The sequence below is a fragment of the Symphodus melops genome (assembly GCF_947650265.1).
Source record: "Symphodus melops genome assembly, chromosome: 4".
NCBI classification, from domain to species: domain Eukaryota; kingdom Metazoa; phylum Chordata; class Actinopteri; order Labriformes; family Labridae; genus Symphodus; species Symphodus melops.
The window spans coordinates 14,816,815-14,830,785 of NC_136694.1; positions in this window are offsets into that span (position 1 = coordinate 14,816,815).

Consider the following 13,971-nt stretch of genomic DNA (forward strand, 5'->3'; position numbering starts at 1 on the left):
AGTGTTGCGTGACTGGTGTTTCATAAATACACACACACACACACACACACATGCACGCACACAGACACAGATGTGCACACACACACACACACACACACACATGCACGCACACAGACACAGATGTGCACACACACACACACACACACACATGCACGCACACAGACACAGATGTGCACACACACACACCAATAGGCATAAAACACAGACATCGCCCTGCTATGAATCTTGCCCTGATGTGTTTTCTCTCACTGGTAACTTTAGTATGGATGATTTAACGCTTAACTGCAATCAGTGTTGAAGCGTTCCACAAGGCTCACTCAGTCATAGCTGCTGTGTGTGTGTGTGTGTGTGTGTGTGTGTGTGTGTGTGTGTGTGTGTGTGCCTCCCCCAGCCATAACAGACTCCTGGGCTGTTTAGAGAGGCTGGCGAGAATGCGGAGGACAGATGTGGAAAACCCCTGGCTCTCCAGACAAGGGCCTCCTTCATCCCTCCTTCTACTGTCCTTCACTAAGACGGAGGGATGGAGTTACTGAACTAACTTCCTGGATTACATCAAACACCCCTCTGCTGATACGTCCCGCCTCCTCCCTCCCCTCATATTCTCTCTATCTCTTCCTTTACGGGCAGTCTATCTCCCAGACTTCCAACCAGACATTGCTGTGTTTGTGCAGGGCGACGTCTGGTCCTGTCTACTTCACTAAAACACAGGCCTGAGTGGCCTTTTGCTGCTGCCTTGTGCATTAAATGTGAATCTACTGTGAGTACATGAAACTCTTAAGAGCTCAAATACACCGTGAAAAACTCTCCACCTAGTTTGGAAAAAAATTAATAAAAATGCACACTTGACTCTGACGAGGATTCTTCATGCGCTTGTTCACGTTTGCATTAAGTTTCAATTTCAGGAAAAAAAAAAAAAGCTCAAACTTTTTTTTTTTCTTTCTCAAAACTGCACATAAATACGAAACTCCAGAATCAATAAAAAAAAAGAAGAAAAAAAAAAGAAAAAGCCCAAACTGGAGAAAAGTTTTTGCAGAAGCAAGAGAAGGGAGACTTTGCAGTTTGACGAGGGCAGCTGTAATTGAATGAGCTGAAGCATTAAGCAGCAGGTGTTTGTGCTGTGTAGAAGGCATGGCCAAGGCAGCGAGCTGCAGAGGGCAGTCAGTAGCCACTGAGCCACGGAACAAGTTGGGGATAGGGATTGGCTGTTATCAGCCCAGCCGTCTGCAGCTGTATTTACCGCCTTTGTTTGTTGTTCTCTAAGCAGTCGGAGATATGCCTCTGTGTGTGTGTGTGTGTGTGTGTGTGTGTGTGTGTGTGTGTGTGTGTGTGTGTGCGTGTGCGCCTGTTGGTGTGTGTTTGCTGTTCCCTGTGCGGCCCAGGAGGACTGGGAATTTTCTGTGTCAGTGCGTCGGAGGATTTTGGCTGGAGCTTTGTTGATCCTGTCTTTGTTGATCCCATGTTGTTGTAGCGAGGGGAGCAAGAAGATTGAGGCATTAGCCATGGCAGCCAGGACTTAACCCTCTCCCTGCCCCCTCTGCCTTAACCCCACCCCTGAGCTCGGCCAGCTGGGCCAGGCCAGACACCCCCTCTGACCCATCCCGACTACCTTCAAACTTCCCATATAAAAACAGAAAAAAAAACTGCTCTCGGTTCCTCTCTTGGTTTTTGTGTCATGCTTTCTGAAGCGAGCCAACTTTCAATTATTGCCTCTCCGGTTCACCAGGGCATCTGCGACCAGAGGTGTGTGATGTTGATTGTGTGTCTTAATGCTCAGTTTGTTTGGGGCTGCGGGCCAAGTGATCCAGACGCCTTTTTTTTTTCTTTTTTTTCTGCCTTGTCCGACCAGACCAAAGATAGTGGAGTGGTGTGGGTGTATGTTTGTATGATACAAGATAAACGGCAGTCTTGGCACTGTGGTTTTGGCATCATAAATAGAATGAGTTGTTTCACATTGACTGGTTCTCAGCCCTCTGTGAGCTGTGACCTATCCCCTCTCTGGCTAAACCTGAAGGTCAGCATAAAGAGAAGCAAAATGAAGTGGAAGCAGGCTGTAGGTTTTAGCTTTGCAGTGTGAGCCTGCAGTTCCAACCCAGCAGTGGAAGACGCAGCGCTCTGCTCTGCAGGAAATCCTTTAGCTGGAAGAACATGGGAGAGAGAGAGAGAGAGAGAGAGAGAAGCTTCTGCACCTTCTAGTCCAAGCTTTTAAAATGTAACTCGTTCAGACAGCTTCATCACACACTGTGTCACAGCACAATGACATTCCTCCACTTTCTCCTTCATCCTGCCCTTCTCGTCTAAAGTGAACAGAGTTTGCGCTACAGGTGTAAGTAGGTACTGCGGATGGAGGGATGCTCTTTAAACTCATTATTTGAAGGATCTTAAATGTTTGACTTCCACAGAAGTGCAAATGTGAGTCCAACTTTGTGTGAAGTTCCAGGCTGGAACCGGTTTATGATACCCAAGCACAGCTGTTGCTCTCAGTCTTATTCGTATTTACAACATCGCTCAGGCTTGTCAAAGATTGTTTTTGTTCATCACTTCTCAACATGTGTAATATTTAAAGGAAAATTCAGCACTTTTTTGCTCACCCTGTGTTAAATTTAAGCGTTTTAAAAGAGTACAGAGGAAAAGATTTTCCTCCTAAAGTGAAAAATTTAAATCAACAGAAAAAAAAAATCCATCTTTTTCTTCCTCTGGAGTTTTAACGACCTCTTCTTAGAGAAAATAAACAATAAACCCACAGTTTTCCCCTAAACACTTTCCCACCCTTTCCTGTTTCTCATAAGCTGCCTCCCTATGGCTCTTCCTCGCTAACCATCGCACACAGCAGTCACCTGCAAAGGATTAAGACGGTGCGGAGGTGGAGGGGAGCTGGGTTTTTTTGTTTTTTTTTACGAGCGTTAAGGTTGTTTGTGTTTCTGTGGGCTTGGCGGGATGCTCGGTTGGTTGATTTCAGAGTGACCTACATAGTTAGTCTCTGTTGAAACCTTGACCTGTCTGAACCTGACATAGAAGTGTCTCTTTGTCTCTTGCTCACCTTCATTCTTCTTCATGTTTAATTTTGTAGTGCACATCGTCATCAGTAATCTATGCAACATTTAAATAATAAAAAAATAGGAAATACACTGAAATGTAAAATATGGAGAACTTTTACACTAAAGTATCTAAGTTAATAAAAAATGGACTAAACCTATGTTATATAGTTTTTTTGTGTGCTTACATTACCTCAAAAACACGGCCGCCGCCATGACAGACATGACATGTTTATTGCTGCATTGGATACATTGAATGTTACATCAAAGGCCGCTGCATCGTCACAGTATGTGCTGCTGAGAAAAAAAGAAAAGGAAAAAAAAAAACACGCCATGCTAACTAAACATGGAAACATCGTCAGTAAACATCTTCTTCTTCTGTTTAGCCCGGTGGCCTTGACTACGTCAATTCAGAGTTTGTTTTCTTCTGGGGTGGGTCGGAGAGTAGCAGAGCGAATCACCCTGGAGCCCCCTGCTGGCTGAAATTATAAATGGTGCGTTTAAATATAAACGCCATTTCATACCGCTATCGTTTTTCAGACTCTGATGTTTAGGATTAGATGTTTGTACGCTCTTTATTCGAGCACCCTTAGGGTCTTCATGGACCATTTTCCTATTTGTTTCTCTCCAAGAGATCTTTAAAGGACGAAATTGCTAATTGACCACTTAGGGGAAAAAAACACAGCGGGAAAGTAATTTGCAAGAGCAAAAGCGGAGAAACATGGTGCTATTGCTTTGCTATTATTATAACTGGTCATTGTACTGCAACAATAATAGTCTATAGGACAAAGACTCGCCTGATGGACAAGTGGTAAATGGTACATGAGAATTGTTGGCCTGCTGCGTGAACACAGAGAGAAAGAATCACTGATATCAACAGGTGAATTAAAAATGGAAATGAGTACAATAACAGATCACGACTATAACTCTGACTAAATGTAAATGTAGTGACAAGCTTTCAGAGAGGGGCGCCGGTAGCATAGTGGTTAGTGTGCATGCCTGATGTACGAAGGCTGTAGTCCTTCAGGCGGGCGGTCTGGGCTCAGACCTTTCTCGTATGTCAGTCTGTGATTTCTGACTCTAAATACGAATATAAATAAGCCTTAAAAAAAGACCCCTGCTGACCCTCCAAAATGACTTTTGTTCATCCAATGAACTAGGTCTTCATTTTCATTATGATAAATAAATGATTCCTTCTCACCACAGGTTTAAAGAAAGCCAAGTACACTGACAATGATCATGACAAGTTACTTTTGGTTTTGAAGGCCAAGTATCACCGTGAGCTGTATATGTGTTTTTTATATTATTCAAGGATTGTAAGCAGAATAAACAACCAACACTTTGCAATTCAATAATGATCACACAATAATACATGATTGCAAACCAAAAAAAAGTCCTGATAAAGTCGTTTCCCCTACTTGACTTGTACATGTTGGTCACATGAAGGGTTTCCCTCTGGTTTCTGATTACAGTGGATGCTGATGTCTTCATAAAACCTTTATATTTGCTTTTCTTGTCATTCGCATATACATTTGGGTTGATTTTGATCGAACAAAGTGTCATTTGTACTTCTCTCTTTCTGTCTGAAGATGTCATGCAGCAGAACAGTTCCAGGTTGCTGTTCTGCGTTTACTCTGCAGCTGTGATCGTGCACAGAAGCCCCCCCCCCAAAAAAAAACAAACAAACAAACAAACAAACAAACAAACAAATCACCTCTATTTAGTTTACTCCTGAAACTTCTCGAGCAGAGCAAGAGAGAGCTGGCAACACAGCGAGAGGTATATTTAAAGCTTGATTTAGCGTGGAAACGTGGGTATTAACAAGAGGAAAACAAAACAAAGACAAGGAAGTGGAGAGTGTGATAGTGAGGAGGAAACCAGATATTAAAAAGAGACTGCGAAAGATAAAGGAGAAAAAAAAGAGAGAAATTGCGTGCAAGCGTGTCATTGTGTATCTGCTAAGGACTGTCACTTTGGTGAGGTGACAGGGGTGTGTATGTGCGTGTGTGTGTGTGTGTGTGTGTGTGTGTGTGCACTGTGTGAAAAAGCAATCACACAAACAAATTAATTAGTCTCCCCCAGCATAGGGGTTTGATAAATTGAGCCGCTCATCTCTTCGCTTCTCTTCCTCCCCCACTCTCTCTCCTCTCTCACATACCTCTTTTTTTTTTTCTTTGCTCATGTCTTGCTCATTTTTCTGCAATAAACCTCTCATTACATCCTCCCACTTTTAATTGTATTTTTTAGCATCATTTTGTAGTATTGTTTGGCACCGTCTGTTTCTCTACGAGTTTTGTTGACACCATTCCACTTTAACACACACGCACGCACGCACGCACGCACACACACACACACACACACACACACACACAGTTTTGTGTGTTTTGAGCTGTTCTCCACCTGCATTTAGATTAAGTAATACGTTTTCATTATTCATATTTCCTGACTTTATTAGACCACTTACCTGCAATATTTCTTCTCTCCCAGTTTGTCAATGGGCACTCACTCTTACACACCGACTGTTGAAACAGAAGAGAGCGACTTCAACAACAGAAATGTACACCGGACACACAGAATATATTCATGATTTTTTTTTTTTTTAACTCCATGTGGATGCTGGGGGCTGGAATAAGGATTGTGTCTCTATTCAATTATCTCACAAACACACACACACACACACACACACACACACACACACACACACACACACACACACACACACACACACACACACACACACACACACGTATAGAGGCGCTAAGCAGCGTGCACTCATTAAACACTCTCATTATACACCGGAGGAGATCCCTGCAGGTGCAGTTTACCAGAGTTTAGTTCCTTTCCTCCTCCTCCTCCTTCTCTTTTACATCTCTCTCTCTTTTATGCCAGCATTATTTACCTCTTTCACCAGTTACTTTGACCTGTTGGGGTGTGTATATTAACATTTATGAACAGGATAAAAAGCTAGTAAATACCTGAACTGGCCCACATCAGATCTTTATGGCTCCTTATTTATTCTGTTTGGCTCAATGCTGATGCCATCTCATTTAAAGTCTCTCCTCCTGCTGGAAACTTGATTATTCACTATGATTCATATGCTAAAGTGAGAAAGTGTTTGAATGGCTTTTTTAGCCGTATTATTTTAGCCGGCTGAATGTTTCTTTGTGGCCAACCTCTAATTTTCTCTGCATGCTCATAGGCTTTCATACTTTTCTGATTGACACCCTCACAAAAACCCCTTTTATACCTGACCCATTACAACTTCAGATGAGCCTGTTCAGAGAGCGCTAGCCCCGTTCCCTGCACGTGTGTGTGTGTGTGTGTGTGTGTGTGTGTGTGTGTGTGTGTGTGTGTGTGTGTGTGTGTGTGTGTACACTCACAGGGTGTGATAATAAGGAGGGAGAGAGACGGAGCACTCTCTGCTGCTGCTGCTGGTTCAAATAGTTTCATTGGACTGTGGCTACCTAAGCACAGATAGTCCTTTTGTCTGTGGCCTGGCTAAAGCTCGCAGCCCTCGACTTTCTCTTTTATGTTGATAAATCTGAGTGACACATTAGTCCCTTTTAAAGAGAACATTTAGTGACCTTCACAGTCAGAAAATTACATTTCAGAAAGTTTTTGGAAGTAGGGTATATTTGAGAATGTACATTGTATAGATTAAAAAAAAAAAGAAGTTTGAATTACATGAAGCATGTGTGTTTTTTTTTATTCCAGGTTGCAACTCAGCATTATTTTATTTAACATCCTCTTGAGATCCCAAAAAGATTTGCAAAAGCACGGGTGCCTGAAATAAAGAGAGAGAGAGAAAAAAAAAAAAAGCTGTCGCATAAAAAAAGAATGTAATCCGTGCCATATGTTTGAATCAATTTACTGTAATTCATTCTCAATTTGTCCCTCTGCTAAGTGAGGGAAGAATCATTTTTCTCCGTTGATCTGCACTGCAGTCCTTCTGACCTACTTTTCTCTTCCCTTTCCGCTCCCTGCTGCCATCTTCTTTCTTCAGAAACCATGGAATAAATTTGCCATTGTTTTTGCCCGTTGGCCTCTCTTTCACCAGGTCTGTAAAAATGAGCCAAACTTCCTGAGCGTGTGGGTTTCACTGCGTTGGCTGCATTTGTGTGTATTTACCTCAGCTGTCTAGCCAGAAACATGGCTGGGTTGAAAAATAATGCAGGTAAACCATCAGACTCACAGGGTAACTCACTGTATCATACAATCAATTCATGACCCATGATCATGATGTTATGATCCGGTGATTTCTATGGTGATGTGTCTATGACAATATTCGATGAACTGAATAATACAAAATGAAAAGGCCTTCATTTCATGTAAGTTCCACTGTGAGCTGTAATCAAGTTGTGACGCAGTAAGTCAGAGAGGGAGTTTTTTTTTTTTTTTTTTTAACATATATGTATATATATAAATTAAAATATCAGTATTTGGCATGAAGGATTTGACAATGGGATATTTTTTGTCACCCCCACTTTTGAAAACAAATATGACTAGTTTTTCATTGGTCTTTATGATAAAAAAGAGAGCTTTAATTTTGTTGGTGACTACATTTACATTTGACTCTCATCTGGTTTAAGTGTGGTTTATTTCATTTTAGTTTGAACTTGTTTGTACGTTTTGTTTAACGATGCCAGTTTGATCTTTTCTAGGGACATCTTTTTCGCCATGGCTTTGCAGAGATGTGTTTCAACGTCTTGTACGAGAGTTCCAGGTGCAACAGGCCGCACTCTGAAGCATGAGAGAAGTGAAATGGTTACCAGCCGTGAAGAAAGTCTGAGAGATATTGCATTAAGTATCACTTCTCTCACTCTGCCTGTCAGTTTGTCGAAATCCTCCGTCTCTCCGAGCGCATTGTCACCTATAACTTATTCCTCACCTGTCTCCCCCTCTCCTTCGTCTCTGTGTAATCTAATTCAGCAAAACTGGATCGAAACTTCTCTCTGCCGCTGGAAGGCTCAGGATGTCAGATGGCATAAAACCCCTGTTCCACAAAAGCTACCCCCCCCTCCCCCCCACCCAAAAAACAAAAAAACACCCTTTAGGTTCAAAGAGGCAGACGCACTTCACATGACGCAATCATTTTGCATTGATTCTTTTCAATTCTCACTTGCATTCAGCTGTTTTTGTTCAGCGAGAGATAACGTTCAGGGGAGTGTGTGTGTGTGTGTGTGTGTGTGTGTGTGTAGGAGTGTTTGCAGAGAGATGGGAGTTGAGGAGGCAGGGTCCCACAAGGGTTAGGATTCTTAAATATGCCTTACTGTCTTTTGTTAAACATGATGCAATAGTGATGCAGCGCTCACAGCGAGTGCGTGCGTGTGTGTGTAAATGAGTGAGTCGCTGTGTGTCAGAGCTGATCTCAATCTGTGTTTAAGGCGGTTTTTCAACCTGCAGGAAATTATAGGTTCAGGAAAACCCCTCCCCTCCCTCGCCCTGCCACCTCTCTCTTTGTGTGTGCGTGTGTGTGTGTGTGTGTGTGTGTGTGTGTGTAAGTGTGTGTGTGTGTGTGTGTGTGAGAGAGTGGCAGGGCTGCTATCTGTGCCATCACATGTGGATGTGTGTGTTAATAGCGAATGCCCCACGCTGCCACTGTCTTTGTTTGCCAAGGACATACATATGCATGAAGCCTGTGTGTGTGTGTGTGTGTGTGTGTGTGTGTGTGTGTGTGTGTGTGTGTGTGTGTGTGTGTGTAGTATGGGGGGGTTTACTAATTACAAGATTTCTATCATGAATATGTATGGCCGCATCCTTTATTATGGGATTGGCTTAAACACATCACATAGACGGACGAGTGGCAGAGAGAGGGAGAGTGGGGGGTAAGGGCTCGAGAGGGGACACGCCTCTTTAGAGGGAAAAAAAAAGAAAGAAAGAAAATAGGACGTTTCCACTGCCAGTGATTTGAACCTTCAACCTCCTCTGTGTGTTTTTATTAAGCACAATTAAATTCCTGTGTTTCATGAATTTTTATTTGCCCCAGCAGTGACAAAACATGGAGGTCTGTGGTGGGATAAAAAAAAAAAAAAGATTCTTTCTGCTCATCACATTATTAGAGGATACAATAAATGTGGCCTGTTTCCTCAAAATCGGGATTTGCTTCCATTTTATGGTTTGTTACATCTTCTGTAGAGGGTTGTTATCAGACGGGTTCCCCTGTAACATGGAGGTTTACTTCATGTGTGGCCCTCAACAAGAATCAAACACTCACTATGTTATTAAGAACGTCTTTTCCAAGGGACACATGGGGCCTGTACTAGGAAGCAGGATTTGTGGTTAGCGAGGTAACTTCAAGGCTAACCCCGGGTTTTTTCCGGGTCGTTCACTTCTTACCTGGGTATATCGCCACGGTAACTTATGCTGCACAGCTAACCTGATCCTGAGCAGGCATGAAGAGGGGGAAAATGAGAAAAGGAAGCCCGAAGTGTTGCCCCGTGAGTCTGCCCCTTATTGGAGATAAGAGATCAAAGTGTAAAAATCTCCGCCCATTGACCAATCAGATCTTTTGATCGTGGAGCTCCTGGAGCCGGTCGAACTACTCAAACTGTTGTACTTCCACGTGTCAGAGTAACACTTTCAGTTCAGAGAAGAAACAAGAGTTATTATATTCAGTTCTAAGGTGAACTAACAATGAATCAAATACGCTGTTTGCATGTTGACAGCAGACAGTGATCATCATGATAGGTTAAATGAAGCTGACTCCGCCCCTGGCCAAGACAGTCAGCAGCAAAAACACAAAGTGCAGTTTACAAAACCCTCAGATTTACAGTGAGAGATGATCATCTGTGAGCCAAATCTGGAGTTGGTAGTTTAAGCAGTCGAGCCAAACACACGTTGACACTTTCTACAATCTGCCTCCATGTCTTTTATTTTAGATCTAAAAACGTTGAAGTACACGAGCTCCTGGAGAGATTCCAGGCTGAGGGTGCAGAATACTCTAAAGCCCCTTTTTCTCCACTTCTCTTCTGGTCTTTGGGATAGAGAGCATAAAGAAGTCTTGACGGCGCAAAGAATACTCACCGATCCTTTTCTGCTAAAAAAACACATCGGTAGTGTGGGAGCAGACAGAGCATCACAGATCGCCAAGAGAAATAATTTCTTCTTTGATGGTCCCCTCCTCCCAGTCGTCCACATTGCTGACCAGTTCATCAGTGTCCACTCCTGCTCTGAGCTCCAGGCGGAGGTCCTTCTGTTCTTCAGTATGGGTCTACAGGTCGCCAGAACAGGCCATCCAACCCAAGAGTTCAACTCACATTGGTGAGTCAGAGTTTGTAATGAACCTCAAGGATGCATGGTCAGCTGTATCAACCTTTGATTATGTATTATTTCAGTCAGTATACAGAGTAATTGTACCCTAAACCAAACTAAAAAAAGAGAGATTTTAAACTCATGGAAGACTGTTTACATGGACCGTATACAAAGAGGAAAAGCTTCTGTAGACGGAGATCCAACAGTAGGTAAAGGTCCCAAGTTAGCCGCTCATTAACTAAAGACCACAAACCCTGAGAGCTATGTTGGAGTGTAAAAGCAGTACAGCAGGACCTTTTCTGAATCAGAGCCACTGAACAGCAGTGTTTCACAATCCTTCTGCCAAATTTCACAAATTGAATTGTAAGCCCCAGTTCAGCTGAACTGAAACAATTTAATTTTGTATCACTCGTTATTCATTTATTTTTTAAACGTCTCTGTAACTCTGTGAGTGTTTCAGAATCAGAATCAGGTTTTAACATAAAACATGTCAAACGTGGGCACATTTTTTGCCCAGTCATGTTTTTGTTTTTCTGTTTTCTCTTCCTAGTCATCATACTCGACGTAGAAACCACTGCTTGAAAAATAAATATAATGTGTGAATTCTGTCACCAGTGTTGTCTGCTCCCACCAACTTTATCACCTAAAGTAGGGATTTGATATTCACTCATATCAAATTGTACAATCAAGATTTTGATTTTGCTGATTTAGACTCAGGCATTATTCTGGAGCATTTACTGTGGGTGGATGGCAGTTTTAGTGAAGACAACATTACAATGTTGTCTTCACTAAAACTCATATATTTATATTGCAGATACATAATGTCAGTTTTCTAAATGTGTAGGTGGGTATTCCTAAATAATGGTGATAGTACCGGGGTTCAAACACTGCTCCTAATGTTTGAGATTATAGAATGTTAGAATTTCTTATTGTTTAAAAAAACCCTGAAAACTTCATGAAATTTAAACTATATCTTTTCTTCGCTAAGTTTGGTGTGCTTTTATCATTGTGCCACTTCGTCTCTCTCTCTCTCTCTCTCCTTTTTTTTTTTTTACTGCTGTCCTCCCCTCTCCTTTAGCTCTTCTCCCTCTCTTTCACACACAATGCACAAACGATCCCAATTTAAACTTACACTCATGCAATCTGACATGTATACAAAATACCAGCCATTAAGTATTTTTCTGGCTTGTATTGTTTTTCCACATGGACAAATTCAATCACATTAGCACATTGTCTTTTGTATTTGAAATCTTTCCATGTGAGAAGTGGAAGACAAAAAAAAAATGAAAACGTGCGGGAAGTCACGAGACATGAACACAACTTAAACAGATGTCATTTTGATGTAATGATGAATCGCATGATATAAGCAATACTAGATTTCTTTAACTCTGTCTTTAAGATTTTTGTAGCACAAGCAACAACCGGCAGAGCTGTGAACGACATCAATGAGTTTCCCAGCTGTACGTAGAATATTCAAATGAAAAAAAGTGTTTTTTGAAAGCACTAACCAATGGAACGTACAAATTCCCAACATGCAGCAATGAAAAAACGGCTACAAAAACAAAACAAGATGCTGTGTAGGTACCTTGATATTGATCAATATTCTTCGGTATTGATTTAATAATACATCCAGATGACAGGAATGCCCCCATAACTCTCGACAGTACCTTCTGATATTTGTTGAATAATTTGATGTGCATTGTTTGACTCAAAAATGTATTTTATCTTTGCATTATTCTTAAATTAAAAAAAAGAATAAAACATTAAGGTACAGTATGATCTAAAGTGCACATTTGTGCCTGAGTTGGTTTTGTAGCAAAATCTTAAACAACATAACAGTGCTGTAATGGCATGGACAGAAACTATATGTAATTCATACATTGGACCAGCCCTCATGTATGAAGTTGGAGATGTATGGCTCCCATTTCAAATGGAGACGTTTTACTCTTTTCATGAATGAGAGGATTTCCAGCCTGGATCTCATCAATAAGAAGCCCTGTGGTGTTCCTGAAGGTTCTATCCTGGGCCCTCTATCATTTTCTCACTTTGCTCTCTTCTCTCATCTTATGAGAACTTTCCCACGTCTCTTGTCATTGCTGTACAGATGTGTGTATTAACGCTTTCAAGCACTGTATGACGTCTGCTTTTCCCCCTGATAACTTCCCTAATCCTGCAAAGTCTTATGTCTCTGACACTCACCATCTCTGTTCTTATTTAAGATATGCTATGTTGTAAAAAGACTAACATAAATATAATGCACAAAAGGAAGTTCTTCTAAGATCCACCTCTGTCCTCTTATTATATAATGGCTGAATGATATTTGAATAAACAAAAAAAACCCTGACATTGCAGTACTTTTTTCCTGCAATAAATGTAATAAATGCAATCAATTTTTCTGATTTCAAATCCGAACCCCCTCCTACTGTCATCACACACTGGGAGCAGCCCTGTGACAGCGACTGACACGCCCACCAAGAGAAGTGGAGAGAGAACACGAGTGACACGTTTCATCATAATCTGGAATGTCAAAGTTAAATGAGTTTGTAGACCAGCCCAGTTTTAGTAACTGATGACACAAAAGCTCACTGTCTTTGACCCGCCTGTGACTCACTTCATTGTGTGCTCTGCAGGTGTAGCTGTAAAGGGAAGCAGTCTGTGGCGCACCTGTTCTCCTCTGTCTGTCTGTCGTGTGTCCACAGAGCGGTCCATGCCACTGATAGGGGGAATGCTCCTGTAAATGAGCGTCTGTCTTGAGAGTCACACCAGGGTGTGTGAGTGCAGCAGCAGCAGCAGCAGCAGCAGCAGCTCCTGTACGTCTACATGGTTGTACTTGCAGGGGGGGTAACACACACTCTTCAAGCACAACAGTCACAACCTTTGAAGGTGACACACTTGTATCATCAATCAGTGATGGGGAAAACAAGAAAAGTGGAGTTTTCTGTTTCAGGTCACATGGTATTGATTAATAAATAACCACTACACATGGTAAAATATATATCATTCATCCCTTTTATTTTCTCTGTGCACCCTCTGCATTTTGCTTCTATCAAGCAGACACCTAGAAAAATCACACAATCAGAAGACTATGAAAGCTGCTATCTGCCCCCCCCCCCCCAATGGTTCTATACCTCTGACAATAGTCCTGCAATCTGAGCAGAGCGAGGGGAAATAAAGGGACAGGACAGCTTTTTAAAGAAGAGAGAATGTCAACTGTCAGTCTGGTTTGTGATGTGGGAATCAGTGTTCACCATCAAACTTGCATCCAGAGAGATGGGAAAGAGGGAAAAAAAAGGGCAGGATAAGAAGGTGCTATGTCTCTCGACAAACTGTCAAAGGAACTAAAGGGTAGAGGGAGGGGGGGGGGGAAAAAGGCAAAACGAGTGCATGCTAGGTAAAGAGGTTGGTCATCCCTCATTTGTAGGGCTTGATTTGTTATTTTATTCCAAAGCTGCTCTCAGGATCTCTCCACCTTGTGCAGTGGCCGCTGTGACGGGTTTGGAGTGTTTGAGAGTGCAAGCTCGTATTTTTTTTTTTTTCTGCACAGGGAACGCTATCGACAGGAGGTAAAGAGAGAGAGAGAGTATGAGAACTGGGTGATCAGGGCCGCCCGTGTTTTGCAAGCGGTAACACAGACATCACAAGTTCCCAGCGAGACAGGGCAGCGGGGTGCAGCAGGGCATTGAGCTGG